We start from the raw sequence: 18,480 nt of genomic DNA, 5'->3' as shown, positions 1-18,480 counted from the left end.
GAGCATCAAAGGTAAACAGGAAGCCAGATAGCAATCACAGCCACCAGCCTTGACCGAATTGAGGAAGTAGGAGACAGAAGAAGAAGAGAAGGATTTTCTAACCCCTCGAACCTTTACTATTCCCGAAGATTCCGACGTCACTAAATCAACGGTCGAAGAGCTGGAACAGTTTATATTGATCGAGTACCTGCCCAAGCGAAAGGTATACCTGGGAACGGGATTAACTCCCGAACTCAGGAAAAAGCTTTTTCAATTTCTTATTGATAATATAGATTGTTTTGTTTGATCCCATTTAGACATGACAGAGATCCTATCGAAAATAACGACGCATCGGCTAAGCCTAGACCCTAGGTTCAAACCGGTAAAGAAAAAGAGAAGACCCAGTTCGAGGTAAAGCATGCATTCATAAAGGACGAGGTAACTAAACTTCTCAAAATAGGGTCCATTCGGGAGGTGAAATATCCCGAATGGTTAGCCAATATAGTCGTGGTCCCTAAAAAAGGGAACAAACTTAGAATGTGTGTAGATTATAATGATTTAACCGAGGCATGCCCTAAAGATTCTTTTCCACTGCCTAACATCGATCGCATGATCGACGCCACAGCTGGCCACGAGATCCTTACCTTTCTCGATGCCTATTCCGGGTATAATCAAATTCAAATGAACCCGGAAGACCAGGAAAAGACTTTATTTATCACCAAGTATGGAACATATTGTTATGATGTAATGCTCTTCGGGCTAAAAAATGCTGGAACTACTTACCAACACCTAGTAAATAAAATGTTTGAAGAACAACTAGGTAAGTCAATGGAACTTTATATGGATGACATGTTAGTTAAGTCCTTGCGCGCAGAGGACCATTTGGCTCATTTGCAGGAAACGTTTGAGATTTTGGAAAAATATAACATGAAGCTCAACCCCATGAAATGTGCTTTCGGGGTCGGTTCTGGCAAATTTCTGGGCATCATAGTGTCAAATCGAGGGATCGAAATCAACCTCGATAAAATCAAGGTCATCAAAGACATCACCGTCGTGGACACTGTAAAAGTCGTGCAGAGGCTGACTAGACGGATAGCTGCTTTAGGTCGATTCATCTCAAGGTCATCGGATCGAAGCCACAAATTTTTTCTCTACTCAAAAAGAAGAACGATTTTACCTGGACCCCGAAATTCCAACAGGAACTAGAGGAATTAAAGCAATACCTATCAAGCCCACCACTACTTCACAATCCAAAGGCAAATGAAAAATTTTACTTGTACTTGGTAGTATCAGAAATCGCGGTAAGTGGTGTACTAGTTCGAGAAGAGCAAGGTCTCGAGCAAGCTAAAAGCTTGGGAGCAGAAGTCATTAAAGCCAAGTATGACTCTTTACTGGTGGTGAACTGATGAATATAAATTATTCATGTATTTTCATACGTATAAATAAGAATTTTTAAATAAACCATGAATAAATATATTCGATTCTCCTATATTTTCTAACAAGTTTTGCAGAGGAAAGTTGAATTGAGGAAAGAGTACTACAAGGAGGAAAAAGAGCAATGCACGTGGTAAACAAGAGTGAATCAAATTTTGAAGTCACAACATGAAGTCTTGAAGTTACAACATCAACCTTTGAAGTCACAACTTCAAGACTTAAAGTTGCAACATCATCTCACATTTGCTACACATTTTCTATAAATAGACACTCATAATGTATTGTGAAAAGTGTATCTGACGAGAGAAAAACTATTCTTGGTCTCTATTTTATCTTTAATATTCCTAAGTCCTAGTAGTTATCCTTTTGTGAAATATAATATCTCTTTGTACCAATTCTTCGTATTTCTAAACTAGGTTTTTTTCTTACTTCATAATGGAGTAATCTTTTTTGTTGGGATAGTTGATGAAGCTTGATATATATATATATTATAATACTATCTCAGTTTTAATATATTCTTGGTTTGAAATTTTCTATTTATATTTTATATTGTGCTATAATAATAGTTTTAACTAATCATTGTTATTATTTCTATATATTTTATCTTTAAGTTACTCTCATATTAATTTTGTAATTCACACGGAGCAAAATTAATATATAGTAACTATTGAATAAATTAGTGAAGTGAGAGTAATTATTAGTAAGCTATTATTAAAAGTCAATAATCATGCTTGACTCAATTTTAATTCTCACGGAGGAATTGTAGTGGCAGGATTATTGATTTAGTAAAAATATTCTCACAAAGTTTTTACTATCTTTTAGCACAATTTAGACCAGAAGATATTTCATTTTAACCGTCACCAGTTTTAACTCAATTAATTACATAACCTCACGGAGTGTTATTAGTTGATTAATTCCTGGTGAGATAAGATATAATTGTATTAGCAATAAGCAATTATCCTTTAGAGAAATACATGTAGAAAGTGAGATTTTATTATAATATATTATTAAGTGAATTCAACGAATCCCAACTCTTTTTTAAATTACAAATCTTTCAAAAGTTGTTTAATTTTGTTAAGTATTTAACAAGTTTTAATTCCACAAACTTTCCATTAATATGATTCTCTCAAATAGTAGCTAAAATATTATAAGTTTGTAGAATAGATTTTTCAATCTCTGTGGGGACGATATCATAAACTATACTAGAACTTGACAAAGCACGAGCAGGAAAATCCAATACACATTGGCCTCGTCAAATTTTTGGCGCCGTTTCCGGGGATTGGCATACAGATATTTCAGATTAAATATTTTTTTACTAATTTGAGAATTTATTACTGTTATTTTTGTTTCAGTTAATATTTTCACTAATCAAGTGCTATAACTACTACTGTGATATTAATCCTAATGTAATGTTTATGTTCATAATGGTATTGTAAATGTTTGTTTTCTTTTTTGTATTATTTCTTCCTACTAGTTCCATCATTAACTGTTTTTTAGCAAATTATGCATACTGCTATTAGTAATCTCTCCTTTATCATAATAATAGTGTTATAACTACTATTTACTGTTTTTATAACATGTATATTTATAACTGTTATACTATTGTTAGTTCTTTCACATTGAAGTTTTTTTTACTACTGAAAAATATTCATATGACCATTCCAACTATATGTATTATCACTAATTACTTTTGTCCATATATAATAGTATTATAGTATTGTTTCTTGTCGTAGTTCACTGTTGCGTCATTTTGTTTTACTTTATGTCTATTTCATTATAAGTATGAGTATAATATTATTATTCTCTATAGATAATAAAATTATCGTACAATTATTTTAGCTTAGCACCTACTATTTTTATCATTTTCATATTTTTATATACTTATTTTTTTCTTGTACTTTCTTTACTTAAGAATTTTAAGTAGTTTATGACCCGCTCTTCTACAAAAGAGTTGATCAGTTACGATCCTGAAATTGAAAGATTTATTCGATTGCGCAGGAAAGAACAAACATCGTCTTCCCAAGGAGCATCTTCTAAAGAAATGGAAAACCAGGAAGTAGAGAACATTAACCCATTTGGGATCCCACCACCGGTCCATGTAAAGGAGCAATTTGATGAAGTGGCGCCAAGGCCAGCAAACAGAATCCTTAGAGATTATGCTAGACCTGATCGCTTCAACTATGAATCTAGTTTCAGGAAGCCCCCAGTGGCAGCCAACAACTTTGAAATCAGGACCATCCTGGTTTAGACAATTCAACAATCTTGTATCTTCACTGCTGATACAAGTGAAGACTCACATAGTCATTTAATTAATTTTCTAGAACTTCTAGAAACTGCTAAGTATAATGGAGTACCTCCTGAAGCTATCAAGTTAAGGCTATTTCCTTTTTCTTTAAAAGGAGATGCCAAGACTTGGTTGCGAAGTTTGCCTCAAGGGTCCATTACGACATGGGACCAGATGACTCAGAAGTTTTTAAACAAATATTTTTCCCCTGCTAAAACAACAAAGTTAAGACAAGACATATATAATTTCTTGCAGACTGACACTGAGTCAGTTTATCAAGCTTGGGAAATATTAAAAGCAATGTTAAGAAAATGCCCACACCATGACATTCCCGAACATATGTAATTGTATATTTTTTTATCACGGGCTAAAACCCTCTGCTAGAAATGTGATAGATGCAGCTGCAGGAGGTTCTGTAATGGGCAAAACCACAGAGGAAGCATTGCAACTATTGAATGAAATTTCTGAGAATGCTATCCAATGGCCATCTGAGCGTGTAATCATTAAAAAGTCTGCTACGGTAAATCAGTTGATGCTTTAAATACACTAACGTAGCAGATTGTTTCTTTGGCATAAAAGTTTGAATCTTTTCAGGTGAATACACAACAATCACACCACTTTCAGGCTTGTGACATGTGCGGAGGAAACCACCAGAACCATGAAAGTCAAGCAACCAATCAAACGGATGAACAGGTTAATGTCATCGGTTACAAGTCACATCCTTTTGGGAGTCCAATGGCACAAAAGCATCCAGGATTTCAGTGGAGTAACCCAAATGATGCAGAAAACTCTCAAAGCATCCAGAAACAACAGGTACAAGGTCCGCCGGGATACTAGAGTCAAAATTGTGGGAAACCGAGTTACAGACCTTATCAGCAAGCAGGACCATATCAACAAGCAAGGTCATACCAGCAGAGGCCCCAACAAGCTCATCCAAGTCTTGATGACCTTTTGTACAAGTATATTAAGGTTACTGATGAAAAAATGGAAAGCCAAACTTCATCCCTCAAAAATCTGGAAATTCAGTTAAGCCAATTGGCAGCTCTTGTATCAGAAAAGATTCAGGGTCCCTTACCAAGCAATACAGAGAAAAATCCAAAGTAGCACCTTAAGGCCATCACTTTACGATCAGGTAAGGAATTATATGAACCTTATGCAGACAGACAAGAAAAGAATCAGGCAGAACAACAGGTAGACAAGGGTAAGAATATTGAAAAATCATCTGAACCATCAAAGGAGAAAGAAATAAAGAATAAGGAAGAAAAAAATTCTGAAAAAATGGTTGCCCCACCTGTGACAATTCCTTTTCCACAAAAAATGAAACGAGAAAAGCTTGATGGTCAATTTGCAAAGTTTTTGGAAATCTTGAAACAAATTCATATTAATATTCTTTTCACTGATGCTTTGTTGCAAATGACTTCATATGCTAAATTTTTAAAAGAATTTTTGTCAAGTAAAAGGAAATTGGAAGAAGTTTTTGTGGTAATGCTTACTGAAAAATGCAGTGCTATACTTCAAAATAAGCTACCACAAAAACTTGGTGATCCTGGCAGTTTTACCATTCCATACACTTTGGGAGGTGTATATTTTGAAAAAGCACTTTGCAATTCTGGAGATTCAATAAATTTGATGCCATTTTCTATCTTTAGAAAGTTGGATCTTGGTGAAATGAAGGACATAGGTGTTTCTCTTCAGTTTCCAGAACAAAGTACTAAGAAACCTAAGGGAATAATTAAAAATGTGCTTGTAAGAGTAGATAAGTTTGTTTTCCCTGTAGATTTTATATTACTTGAAATGAAAGAATGTCCTTGTCCTGATGAACCGATGATTTTGGGTAGACCATTTCTTACTACAGGAAGAGCAATCATAGATGTTCATCAAGAGCAACTAATCTTGAGAGTTGATGAAGAAAGAGTCATTTTTGATATGCAAAAGATACTAAGATTTTCAGGAGATGAGGCATCATCTTCATGCTTTTCTATTGACATGATTAGTGATCTTGCAGATGAATTCAAAGATGATCAATTAATTTCAGACTCAATGAAATGATGTTTGACCAAATCAGGCACCGCACAAGATGATGATCCCACAATTAGGAGAGAAGCTAAAATACTGGAAAAAGATTCGGGGGATAAGGAGATGCAATCAGAAGAAGTTAAACCAAAAATTGAACTCAAAGTTCTTCCCTCTCATTTAAAATATGTTTATCTTCAGTAAGAACTATTTCTAGTAATTATTTCATCTTCTTTGACTGCAGAACAAGAAGAAAGACTAATTCAAGTCTTAAAAGCACATAAAGGAGCCTTAAGGTGGACTGTAGAGGATATCTAATGGATTAGTCCAGCAATTTGTATGCATATAATCCTCATGGAAGATAGCTACAAGCCAATAATCCAACCACAAAGGAGATTGAATCCTGCAATGCAGGAAGTGGTGAAAAAGGAAATTGTCAAGCTTCTAGCGGTAGGTATTATTTACGCAATTTCAGATAGACCTTGGGTAAATCCAGTTCAGGTAGTGCCAAAGAAAGGAGGTATGACAGTTATAAAGAATGAAAATAATGAACTCAATCCTACGAGGACTGTTACAGGATGATGAGTCTGTATTGATTATAGACGTCTCAATGATGCTACCAGAAAAGATCATTTTCCTTTACCATTTATTGATCAAATGTTAGAAAGAATTGCAGGATATGGTTTTTACTGTTTTCTTGATGGCTATTCAGGGTATAACCAAATACCAATTGCACCCGAAGATCAGGATAAAACAACTTTTACATCTCCTCATAGAACATATGCATATAGGAGAATGCCATTTGGTATGTGCAACGCCCCTGCTACATTTCAGCGTTGCATGTCAGCAATTTTTTCTGACATGACTGAAAAATTTCTTGAAATTTTTATGGATGATTTCACTCTTTGGCAAAACATTTGAAGATTCTCTTTACCACTTGACTTTAGTTCTTAAGAGATGTGAAGAGACAAACTTGATTCTGAATTGGGGAAAATGTCATTTTATAGTTATAGAGGGAATTGTTTTAGGACATAAAATCACTGCTAATGGGATAGAAGTTGATAAGGCTAAACTTAATTTTATAGCAGGATTACTACCTCCCACAAATGTTAAAGGCATTAGAAACTTTCTAGGTCATGCAGGTTTTTACAGACGGTTCATAAAGGATTTTTCAAAAATTTCAAAACATCTGACTAACCTCTTGATGAAAGATGTTAAGTTTGATTTTTCAGGTGATTGTATGATAGCTTTTAACACCCTTAAGGAGAAATTATCAAATGCCCCCGTAGTTGTGTCCCCTGATTGGAGTCAACCTTTTGAGGTTATGTGTGATGCTGGTGATATGGCAGCTGGGGCTGTTTTAGGCCAAAGAAAGGATAAGATTTTTTGTCCTATTTTCTATGCTAATAGAACACTAAGTGAGGCTCAACTGAATTATGCCACAATAGAAAAAGAGTTACTGGCAGTAGTATTTGCATTTGATAAATTTCGTTCTTATTTTATAGGAACAAAGGTGACTGTTTTTACTGACCATGCAGCTTTAAAATACCTCTTAGCCAAAAAAGATGCTCGACCTAGATTGTTAAGATGGATTTTACTTCTGCAAGAATTTGACCTTGCGATAAAAGAAAAAAAAGGAACAGAGAATCAGGTAGCTGACCATTTGTCTAGACTAGAAGACCTTCCCCTTGAGTTCAGCGAGATAAAAGAAGAATTTTCTGATAAACACATTTTTTCAGTTGACTCTGTTGTGACTCAACCACCTTGGTTCGTAGATATTGCTAACTACTTGGTTGGAAGAAAGACACCCCAAGATCTCTCTTACCAGCAGAGAAAAAAGCTTATTACTGATGCTAAGTATTATTTGTGGAATGAACCTTACTTGTTCAAAATTTGTGCAGATAATATCATTAGGAAGTGTGTACCTGAAGAAGAGATGACCAAAATTTTGTATCATTGTCATGATGGAGCAATTGGAGGTCATTATGCTGCAAACCGTACGACATTTAAAGTATTGGAGGCCGGATTTGTTTGGCCAAAACTCTTCAAAGATGCCCAAGCATATGTTGCACAATGTCACAGGTGTCAGAAAACAGGTAATATCACTAAGAGATATGAGATGCCATTGCAATCAATACAGGTATGCGAAATATTTGATGTTTGGGGAATAGATTTCATGGGTCCTTTTCCTTCTTCTTATTCATTTGAATATATCCTTGTGGCTGTAGATTATGTATCAAGATGGGTTGAAGCCATCCCCACAAGGAAGAATGATGCTCATACAGTGTGTAATTTTCTTAGAAAATATATTTTTACTAGATTTGGCACTCCTCGAGTATCATTAGTGATCAAGGAACTCATTTCATGAATAGGCAATTTTCTGCTTTGCTATCAAAATATGGTGTGACTCACAAAACTGGAACACCATATCATGCTCAAACACAGGGGCAAGTTGAGGTTTCCAACCGCGAGTTAAAAAGAATTCTTGAAAAACAGTTGGAATTTCAAGAAAAGACTGGTCTTTAAAATTAGATGATGCATTATAGGCATACCGAATGGCGTTCAAAATGCCAATTGGAACATCCCCATATAAATTAGTCTTTGGAAAGGCTTGCCATTTGCTAGTTGAATTAGAACACAAAGATTTTTGGGCACTGAAAGCATTAAACTTTGAATTAACCTCTGCTGGTAAAAAGAGATTTTTTCAAGTTAATAAATTAGAAGAACTGAGGTTAGAAACTTATGAAAATGCCAGAATATTCAAAGAAAAAACAAAAATATGGCATGACAATTTAATCCGACAAAAAAGTTTCAAAATTGGAGATCAAGTACTTCTTTACAATAGCAGACTGAGGCTATTTCCAGGAAAATTAAAATCCAGGTGGATAGGTCCTTATAATGTTACAGATGTTACTCCATATGGGTTATTGAATTCAACATATCAATAGAGGAGACAAATTTAAGGTAAATGGTCACAGGTTAAAGTTGTATTTTGGAGGACATTTTGAGCAACAACCATCGGTAACCTTGATAGCCTAAACATTTCGTTGTTAATAAGTCGAGCTGACAACATTAAACTCAGAACTATAATTTCTTTTCCCGTAGCCATTGAGGGTGAAGCAATGGAACCTCATAAGCCCAATATAATTTATACGAATAAATGCTTAACCAATTGATCTGGTTAATATCTAGATTATTGTACAACCGGGACATCCCATGAAGGCCTCTACAAAAACAAAGCCATCTATACAGGAGTAATTCCATGGTAGTCGGTATGCCTAAGTCACTAGTTGGTTAACCATCTGATTGTGTAAAATAATTATTGGCTCAGGTAAATTTTCTGGTTTATATCAAAACTAGGACCCCATGACTGTTAAGGTGTTAAATTAGTCCAGTCTATTACACATAGAACATGTGTAGTTACAGTTTCTTTCAAGCTTTCTTCTATGACTGTAAATTTGAAAGCTAAAAAGATTCTTATTTAAAAAAAGTTCTTTAGTACTTTATGTATTTATAAAAAAAAACAAAAAAAGTTTTTAATTTTCGTAAATAAAGTACTACGTATATATAATTCTCTTTCATGGATTATTGTTTTACTGTGGGTATTAAATTCACAAAATAAGATCTCTTCATTTTTTAAATATTAACTCTTTTCTTCTTGTATCACATCACTTCCAAGTTTATTATTCCAATTTTGTGAAAGCGAGGATTTGCGTCTTCAACTCAATAAATCATTGGAATTGAGAAGAGTTATGAACATCAACAGGTAGATTCAGTAATTCTTTACTAGAACTTGCTCAGAATATTTGTCAAGGTGAAATAATAGTTGACACTAATTTCTGAAAAATGAACTAGGCTTTCTTTGATTTCTTCTTTTTGGCCTGAAAATGCAACCAAAACAAAAAAATGTATCCCTAGTACCCAACTTTGAAGCTTGTAAATCATTCTTTCTTGTCACACCGCAATCTGAACTAGTAAATTATAGGTACCTTTGTATATGTAATTACTTCTTCCTAATTGTTTTTCTTCAGCTGAAAGTTCAAAGATGGAGCTTATAAAAACAAATTGGCGGTAGAAAAGGCAAAAAAATAGCATACATATAGATTCTTCATATATAGAGAAAACTCTATTGTACAAAAAGTATTGTTTAAAAAAAATATATGAAGAAAAAGAAATTGCTTCAAATTTCAGAATATATACAGCTTTAATAGCTACAAATAAAAAAGTCATTATAAATATTTCTTTTATCCTACCATCCTGAAGCCTAATATTACAAACCGAAAAAGCCCTAAAAGATTTCAACAAAATAGTGTTAAACTACATTAGTGGTGATTTACATAATGAGCAAGCCTATCGATAAAGAAATACAATTCTTGTTGATGGTGGCCATAAATTTATCAATTCTTAAGAGTCATAGGGAGAAGAAATGCAAGTTCTCGCCAAACAAAGATGGAATCATAAGAAAGATATATGTTTTGTGAGGTTGAAAAGGTTAATCAGTTTTAGAAAATGAGGAAATTCTTATTTTGAATAAATTTTCTCTCCACAAGGCAAACAATGATTTTTGAAGAGAGTTGTTCAAAACGAATAAATTAATTAATTAATTAAAAAAATATTTTTTTTCCTCGAGGACGAGTAAAAGTTCAAGTATGGGGGAATTTGATGAATATAAATTATTCATGTATTTTCATACGTATAAATAAGGATTTTTATAAATAGTCCATGAATAAATATATTCGATTCTCCTATATTTTCTAACAAGTTCTGCAGAGGAAAGTTGAATTGAGGAAAGAGTACTACAAGTAAAACAAGGAGGAAAAAGAGTAATGCACGTGGTAAACAAGAGTGAATCAAATTTTGAAGTCACAACATGAAGTTACAACATCAACTTTTGAAGTCACAACTTCAAGACTTAAAGTTGCAACATCATCTCACATTTGCTACACATTTTCTATAAATAGACACTCATAATGTATTGTGAAAAGTTTATCTGGCGAGAGAAGAACTATTCTTGGTCTCTATTTTGTCTTTAATATTCCTAAGTCCTAGTAGTTATCCTTTTGTGAAAAATAATATCTTTTTACCAATTCTTCGTATTTCTAAACTAGGTCCTTTTTCTTACTTCATAATGGAGTAATCTTTTTTTTTGGGATAGTTAATGAAGCTTGATATATATATTATAATACTATCTCAGTTTTAATATATTCTTGGTTTGAAATTTTCTATTTATATTTTATATTGTGCTATAATAATAGTTGTTAACTAATCATTGTTATCACTTCTATATATTTTATCTTTAAGTTACTCTCATATTAATTTTGTAATTCTCACGGAGCAAAATTAATATATAGTAATTATTGAATAAAATAGTAAAGTGAGAGCAATTATTAGTAAGCTATTATTAAAAGTCAATAATCTTGCTTGACTCAATTTTAATTCTCACGGAGGAATTGTAGTCGCAAGATTATTGATTTAGTAAAAATATTCTCACGAAGTTTTTACTATCTTTTAGCATAATTCAGACCAGAAGATATTTCGGTTTAACCGTCACCAGTTTTAACTCAATTAATTACATAATCTCACTGAATGTTATTAGTTGATTAATTCTTGGTGAGATAAGATATAATTGCATTAGCAATAAGCAATTATCCTTTAGAGAAATACATGCAGAAAGTGAGATTTTATTATAATATATTATTAAGTGAATTCAACGGATTCCAACTCTTTTTTAAATTACAAATCTTTCGAAAGTTGTTTAATTTTGTTAAGTATTTAACAAGTTTTAATTCCACAAATTTTTTATCAATCTGATTCTCTCAAATAGTAGCTAAAATATTATAAGTCTGTAGAATAGATTTTCTAATCTCTGTGGGACGGTATCATAAACTATACAAGAATTTGACAAAGCACAAGCAGGAAAATCTTATACACATTGGCCTCGTCATGAACCAAGTAAACAAAACCTTCAAAGTCTGAGAGGATAGATGCAAAGGTATTTGGACAAGCTGCAGGTAACTTTGCACCTTTTCAAGGAATAGACCTTACAGCATGTACCTCGAGAACCAAACAGTAAGGTCGATGCATTTATGAATCCGGGGTCATCGGTCGAGGAAGATGAGATTAGCTCGGGGACTGTCGTTCAACTCTCGAGATCAGTGATCGAAGAAGGTCATGCCGAGATAAACTCTACAAGCTTAACCTGGATTAGAGGAATAAGTATATTAAATACTTGAATAACGGAAAGCTCCCATCGGACCTTAAAGGGTCGAGGGCCCTATGAACCAAAGTTTCTCGATTGACATTGGATGAAGATAAAACATTGTACAGAAGAATAGTCGATGGACCATTGGCAGTATGTTTAGGACCAGGAGACACCGATTATGTTTTACGAGAGGTCCATGAAGGCACTTGTGGGAACCATTCCGGCGTTAAATCACTGATTCACAAAATTGTTAGAGCAGGATATTACTGGGTTAGCATGGAAAAAGACACCAAGGAGTTTGTTCAAAAATGTGATAAATGTCAAAGGTTCACATCGATGATCCATCATCCCCGAGAACAACTTCATTCAGTCTTATCCCCGTGGCTATTCATGAAATGGGGGATGGATATCGTCGGTCCTCTGCCATCGACCCCAGGTAAAGCAAAGTTCATTTTGTTTATGACTGACTATTTTTCTAAATGGTTTGAAGCACAGGCGTCAGAAAGTGAAAGAGAAAGAGGTTATAGACTTCATCTGGGATCACATCATGTGTCAATTTGGGATACCAACTGAAATAGAGTGTGACAATGGGAAACAATTTATCAGTAGCAAAGTAACGAAATTCCTCGAGTACCACAAAATAAAAAAGATGTTAACAATGTCGTATCATCCTAGTTGGAACGTACAGGCCGAATCAATGAACAAGACTATCATTCAAAACTTAAAGAAAAGGTTGAATGACGCTAAAGGGAAGTGGAGAAAAACTTTACTCGAAGTCCTTTGGGCATATCGAACAACATCAAACTCCAGTATGTGAGCAGCCCCGTTCTCCTTAGTATATGGCTCTAGGGCCTTGATTCATGTCGAAGTCGAGGAACCTAGTTCTAGATTTTGACATACAATGGAAGAATCAAATCACGAGGCTATGAATACTAGCCTCGAACTATTGGATGAAAAACAAGAAGATGCGCTCGTTCGAATGGCTACGCAAAGAATCGACAGATATTATAATAGAAGATCCAACCTTCGCCACTTCGGAATCGGAGACTTAGTTCTGAGGAAAGTTACCTTTAATACTCGAGACCCAAATGAAGGGAAACTAGGCCCAAACTGGAAAGGACCATATCGGGTCCTCGGTATCATCAAAAAAGGATCTTACAAACTTGGCACAATGGAGGGTAAACAATTGCCAAATAATTGGAATGTGTCACTCCTCAAACGGTATTATTTCTAAGGTATGACTTTCCCCTTTTCCATTTGTATCTGATACTAACTTATTGCAGGTGTTCGATCGAAGACATCGAGAAACTCTTCTATACGAGGACCTTAGGTTTTAAAGCATGCGTTGCACTCTTTTTCCCTTAGATCAGTTTTTATCCCAAATGGGGTTTTCCGGCAAGGTTTTTAACGAGGCAACAGTTATGTGCTACCTGAGGAAAATTCAACAGTATCCAATGCTTCTTTGCAATCAACCTTGAATACTGGGGGCATCAACCTCGGATGTTATATTTTCGAGAAAAATACTTCATGACAAAGGGTCTCGATAGGGAAACTTTGTAATGGGCCAAACGATCGAATGAACCATGTCCATATAGATTAGTTGAGCCCCGATGGCAAAACATTTACGCATGTATAAATTATTTCAAGAAGCATATTTCTATATCAAACATCTTGCGTCTCAAAGAAAACTTTCTACTATATAAGCTCCATATTTATGATTTTGTGAGAAATAGATTAAGGGTCAAGTGCAAATATACCTCGAACATTTGGGGACTGTCGACGATGATTGACATATTCGAGTTATCTAAACTCGAATTCATAAGACCTCAAAGAGGCACCCCTCGATCTATAGGCCAAGACCATCATTCTCGAGGACTAATACTTCGAACAAGTTCGAAGTGTTATTGGGGAATAACCCCAAGAGGAATATCTGAAGGCTATGGCCAAAGTAATGCGGCTCGGAAACGTCCAAATCCCGCAATCAAAATAGACCTTCGAATTCTTTGAAAAAACAGTTAAAAAAGGCTACCTCGGCAAATAATAAAAAGGGCTTCGATAAAATCAGCCCTCGAAAAACCTTACGAGGTATCAAATTATCTTAACACAAATGTGAAAAGGCACAAAAGCAGAGAGGTTTCAATCGACATCGAACCCTAAAAAAAATTCTAATAGGTAAAAAAATATATGCTAAGGAATAAAGAAATTTTTACTAAGTATTTTAAGCCGAAAGAATGGAATAATAGCCATCTTTTAGAGGCCATATCGGCCCAATATAAAGAGCCTAAGGACCAATACACTTAGAGTTCGAGATCTTGTTCTCACTCCATCCGAACCCAAGGGGTCGACTATCCCGAGCCCAAATAAAAAATGACTTGAATATGGCTCGAGGACTCATCATTATTCGATACAAGCCCTAAAGGGCCCATGCTTTAGGTTTGAACCTTATTCGAACTCAATTGTGGTGACTTAGAGGAAGCCACCCAAAACCAAAATCTCGAACGCACCATTCAAAGCATAAGATTGTGCTAAAGTTTTGCAAGGCAAAAAACATGTTTGTAGATAAAATTTGAGAAGGCATTCTAAAGGAAAATTTTCTTTATATATATATAGACAAAAATATGTACAATGGACCAACGGGGGTCTTACAAAAAAATCCTAACTATGCACGGGCCTGGTTTCATCCTTGGGAGCAGCTTCTCCTTCAGGACCCTCGTCGTTATCTGACCCGCCTTGGCTGCCTTCATCATCATCGTCATAATTGAAGGAGAAAAGAAACCTGGCATCAGCTTCAAGCGCCTTAGCTTGTGCTATCTCTTTGGAGAGGTCAAAACCTCGAGCGTGGATTTCCTCGAGGGTCTCCCTTTAGGATTGGCACTTCGCCAAGTCATTGCTCTGTCGATGTTGATCGGAAGCCTCCCTTAGCTGTATTTGAGCAACCTCGACATTGGCCATGTACATGGCTATGGACTTGTCAGCTGCGATCTTCGTCTTCTCGACCTCTACCTTGGCTTCAGCAAGCTCGGCTTCAAGCTCCTCAATCCTTTTAGCATGGGCTGAGGTTTTCTCTTTAATGCTCCAAAGTTGGACCTCGGTCGATGACAGTTTGGACAAGGTAGCCTCTTTCTTCGCAGCAAGGCGGTCCATGTTCTCCTTCCATCAATCACAGTCGGCTTTGACTTGGTCGACTTCCCCTCGGAGCAGCTCGATCCTTTCCAACTTTTGCTAAAACTGAGATATTGAAGTATTAGCCTTCATAGTTGGGTCGAGACCGTACTCTTTCAAAAGGATAGTTACCTACTTGTCTAGCTCGGCCTCTTCCTCATGAGCCTGGGCCAATTCATCTCGGAGGTCCCTGAGCTCCTCTTCTTTCTGCACATAGAGGCTTTTGAGGGTGTCTCTCTCCTTAGTAAGCCTTTTGAGATCGGTCTCACACCAGTTCAACTCGGCTTGGGATTTGGTGAATGCTTCCCGATGAAACATCACATCCAATGGAGAAAGGAAAGAAATCAGACAGAAGGAAATAAAAGCAAACATAATAATGGGAGATAAATTTTACCTGGTTTAGGAGACAATGGGACTCATCAAAAATGATCGACGCATCTAGGTCGAAAACGTCATCGACTCTCATAAGGTAGCCACGAAATATGTCTTCCCCATTGTAGGCTGTGACCATATCGGGGGTCTCCATACATCGAGCCTTCAAAAATTGCCCTTCAGAAAATTCGGGGACGGGCAGCGAATCATCAATATTGATTGCCCTAAGAAAGTCACTTGGGGAACTCTCCCCCTTTTGAAGAGCCCTACTACTAGACCCTTCGGGAACACTCACTGGTTGTTCATCATGATAGGGAATATCCTCGACCCTAGATGGCTCAGGGACTTTGCTCGGAGCACCTTCCGAGATCTCTTTGGTTCGAGGGTGAGTCTCCTCGACCATCATCGACCTAGCTATTTTTGAAGCATCGACGCTCCCCCTCTTTCGAGGCACTAGCTCACAACCAGCATCTTTCCCCTCCTCTTTTTCATCTCGTAGCCTTTGGGCTACGTCGGCAGATAAAGCGGCAGAGTCATCTTTCGACTTACGAGCCTTACTCTTCATGGGCTTCGGGGTATCAGAAGGCGAGGCCCTTCTCTTTTTCTTGTCCTTAGCCAGTTTGGGAGCCAGCTCTTCCCCAGGCAGGGCCAACCTCATTTCAGAAACATCCCCGAGACCTGCATAAAAAGGAGTCAAGTGTAAGTAAAAAGAAATGTTTCAGAAAGAGCATTGAAAGCGTGTAGGATAAGCTTACTATGATTCTTGGCCTCCCATATGCCCCTAATCTTTGAGGTAGGGGACCGCATGAGGCATCGAAGAAACCACTACATAACAGATGAAAGCATTACATAAAGCAAAAAAACGAAGTTCGAAGACTAATGGGTAATTCATTACTTATGATCGGGGTTCCACTTCTCAGGGAACGACAACTTTTCCTCTGGGATAAGGTTGCAAGTCCTTACTCGCATGAACCGACTCATCCAACTCGGGTCCTTATCCTTATCGATGCCCACAAAAAAGGACTTCGTTGATTGGCGTTGGCTTGATTAATCCTCGAAAAAGTCGAGGTGGATACAAACGTATGAGATGGCTGAGAGTGAATTCCATCCCTTTGGCCTAGCTGGAGAAGAAGCGGAGCATGATCATTATACGCCAGAACGAGGGATGAACTTGGCCAAGGGTAACCTGATACGTCTTGCAAAAATCAATGATAACTGGGTCAAGAGGACCCAATGTGAAGGGGCAAGTGTAGAAACTTAGAAACCCTTCCACGTGAGTGGTGATACTCTTTTTAGGAGCAGGGATTTGTACCATGACCTCGGCCCCCCAGTTGCAGTCTTTCTTCATGGCCTTGAGATGTTTCGGCGTTATCGAACAAATATATCTCGATACGTGTTCACATCGGCCAAGGATCAATGGAGGGTTCTCGACTTTGAAGTCGGTTTTTAAGATAGGCCGAGAACGTACTCGTGAGGGAGCGGTTCCACCGGCATTTTGTCACCGGCCCGTCGGGAAGAAGAGGAAGAAGCTTTCTCATTTTGCGGGACGATCTTGGAAGTTTTCACCATTGTTTCAGGTAAAGGGGAGCAGAAAGAGATGAAAATTGGTAATTTAGTGCTAATTAAGTTGATCCAATGGGTGGTAAAAGAGAAGAAATAGAGAGTTAGGAACATAGAAAATTTGGTGGAGGCAAAAGTAAATTCGATTTCAACCGAAGAGCCTGAATTTATAGGCTCACAGCGACGGCTCGGTGGTGCTAGTGGCCGACTGTCACTGGCAAGCATTAATGGTTTGGGGAACTGTACTGACGGGACGATTCAGTCATTTCTATCACTTACGTCACGGAGATGACATCATTATCAGGGTCTCCGAAAAATTGAAGCTCAAGTCATTTCTTAACGTTTTACTCTAAGAAATGAGGGGACTATCTATATACGGCGGAAATCGGGGCTACCCGATTTTATCCTTTGGTCAAGATAGGAAGGTCACGTCGAAGAGCTACAATGCTGAGGTCGACCTCGATTCCGTTCCAGACTTTGAGTGACATCAGCGTAGCTCGATAACGGAAAAAATGAGATATCCGGAGTTGATCAAGAATCGTAGCGTGAATCTCAGAACTAATTGATCTTCGGCAGTTAATCAGTTGTCAAATATGATTTCCTACTATAATTAGAAGTGTACCTTATTTAAGGCTCCCCTTCTATATAAAAAGGGATCCCGTTCATTTGTAATTATTATCGTTCGCTGATAAGAATATATACACTCATAACTTTCTTGCTATTTCGCTTACTGTTCATCAAAGTTGCTTTATTATTTGCTATTCTTATTATCACACCTCGAGACTACCATAGGTCGATGTCGAGATTTGGCTTGCATACATGTTTGATTTATTTTATTCTCCAATTTTTCTATTTAATTCCTTATTTATCAATTGGTATTGGATTGAATCACATATCCTTAAAACCACAATATAAGTTTAATTGTTACTCGAATTTTAGAGTAAACATATATTTCTATAAAACAAATAGAAATAAAAAACTTAACAACCTTGGGAGCCTCTATCTTGTGAAAAGCTTATGAGCCTCCAACCAAACCATTAAAGCAGTAAACGGATTAGCCTAAGATGATCATTACCAATCCTCGGAAAACTCTTAGATATTCTAGATTTGAAATAAAGAGATAAATAAAAGTGTTTCCTCTTTTAAAAACTTAAGTATTTAGATAATGTAATTATTTATTTTATCATGATATTAAAGGTGTGTAGGCACTAAGCACACCATCACATCAATAGAGTTAATTTCACAAATAGTTATATAATTATGACTTTTTTTTCACTAAAATCATATAACTTTATTTTTTCACATAAATCATAAAATATTTACTAACTCACATAAAATCTCAGTAACCGAAAAACAACTTCCGGTAGTATTTTCTTTTTTATTTTTTTATTTTTTATTTTCTATCTGATAAATAATAATCTAGTTAAAATAGGAATGACTAACCCGAACCCACCCGATCCGATCCAATACCCAA

At 36.2% G+C, this 18,480-nt stretch overlaps 1 non-coding gene across 1 annotated transcript; it reads right to left on the bottom strand.

The window, feature by feature from the left end:
• Window positions 1–3,919: 3,919 nt before the first annotated feature.
• LOC142179648 (small nucleolar RNA R71) lies at window positions 3,920–4,026 on the bottom strand. Its single transcript, XR_012708193.1, has one exon. It is a non-coding gene; the product is annotated as a small nucleolar RNA R71 (small nucleolar RNA).
• Between the last annotated feature and the right edge of the window lie 14,454 nt (window positions 4,027–18,480).

This window comes from Nicotiana tabacum, chromosome 3 (genome assembly GCF_000715075.1).
Source record: "Nicotiana tabacum cultivar K326 chromosome 3, ASM71507v2, whole genome shotgun sequence".
Classification (NCBI taxonomy): domain Eukaryota; kingdom Viridiplantae; phylum Streptophyta; class Magnoliopsida; order Solanales; family Solanaceae; genus Nicotiana; species Nicotiana tabacum.
The sequence above is the reverse complement of the archived record's forward strand: the minus strand, read 5'-3'. Positions and strand labels throughout refer to the sequence as shown.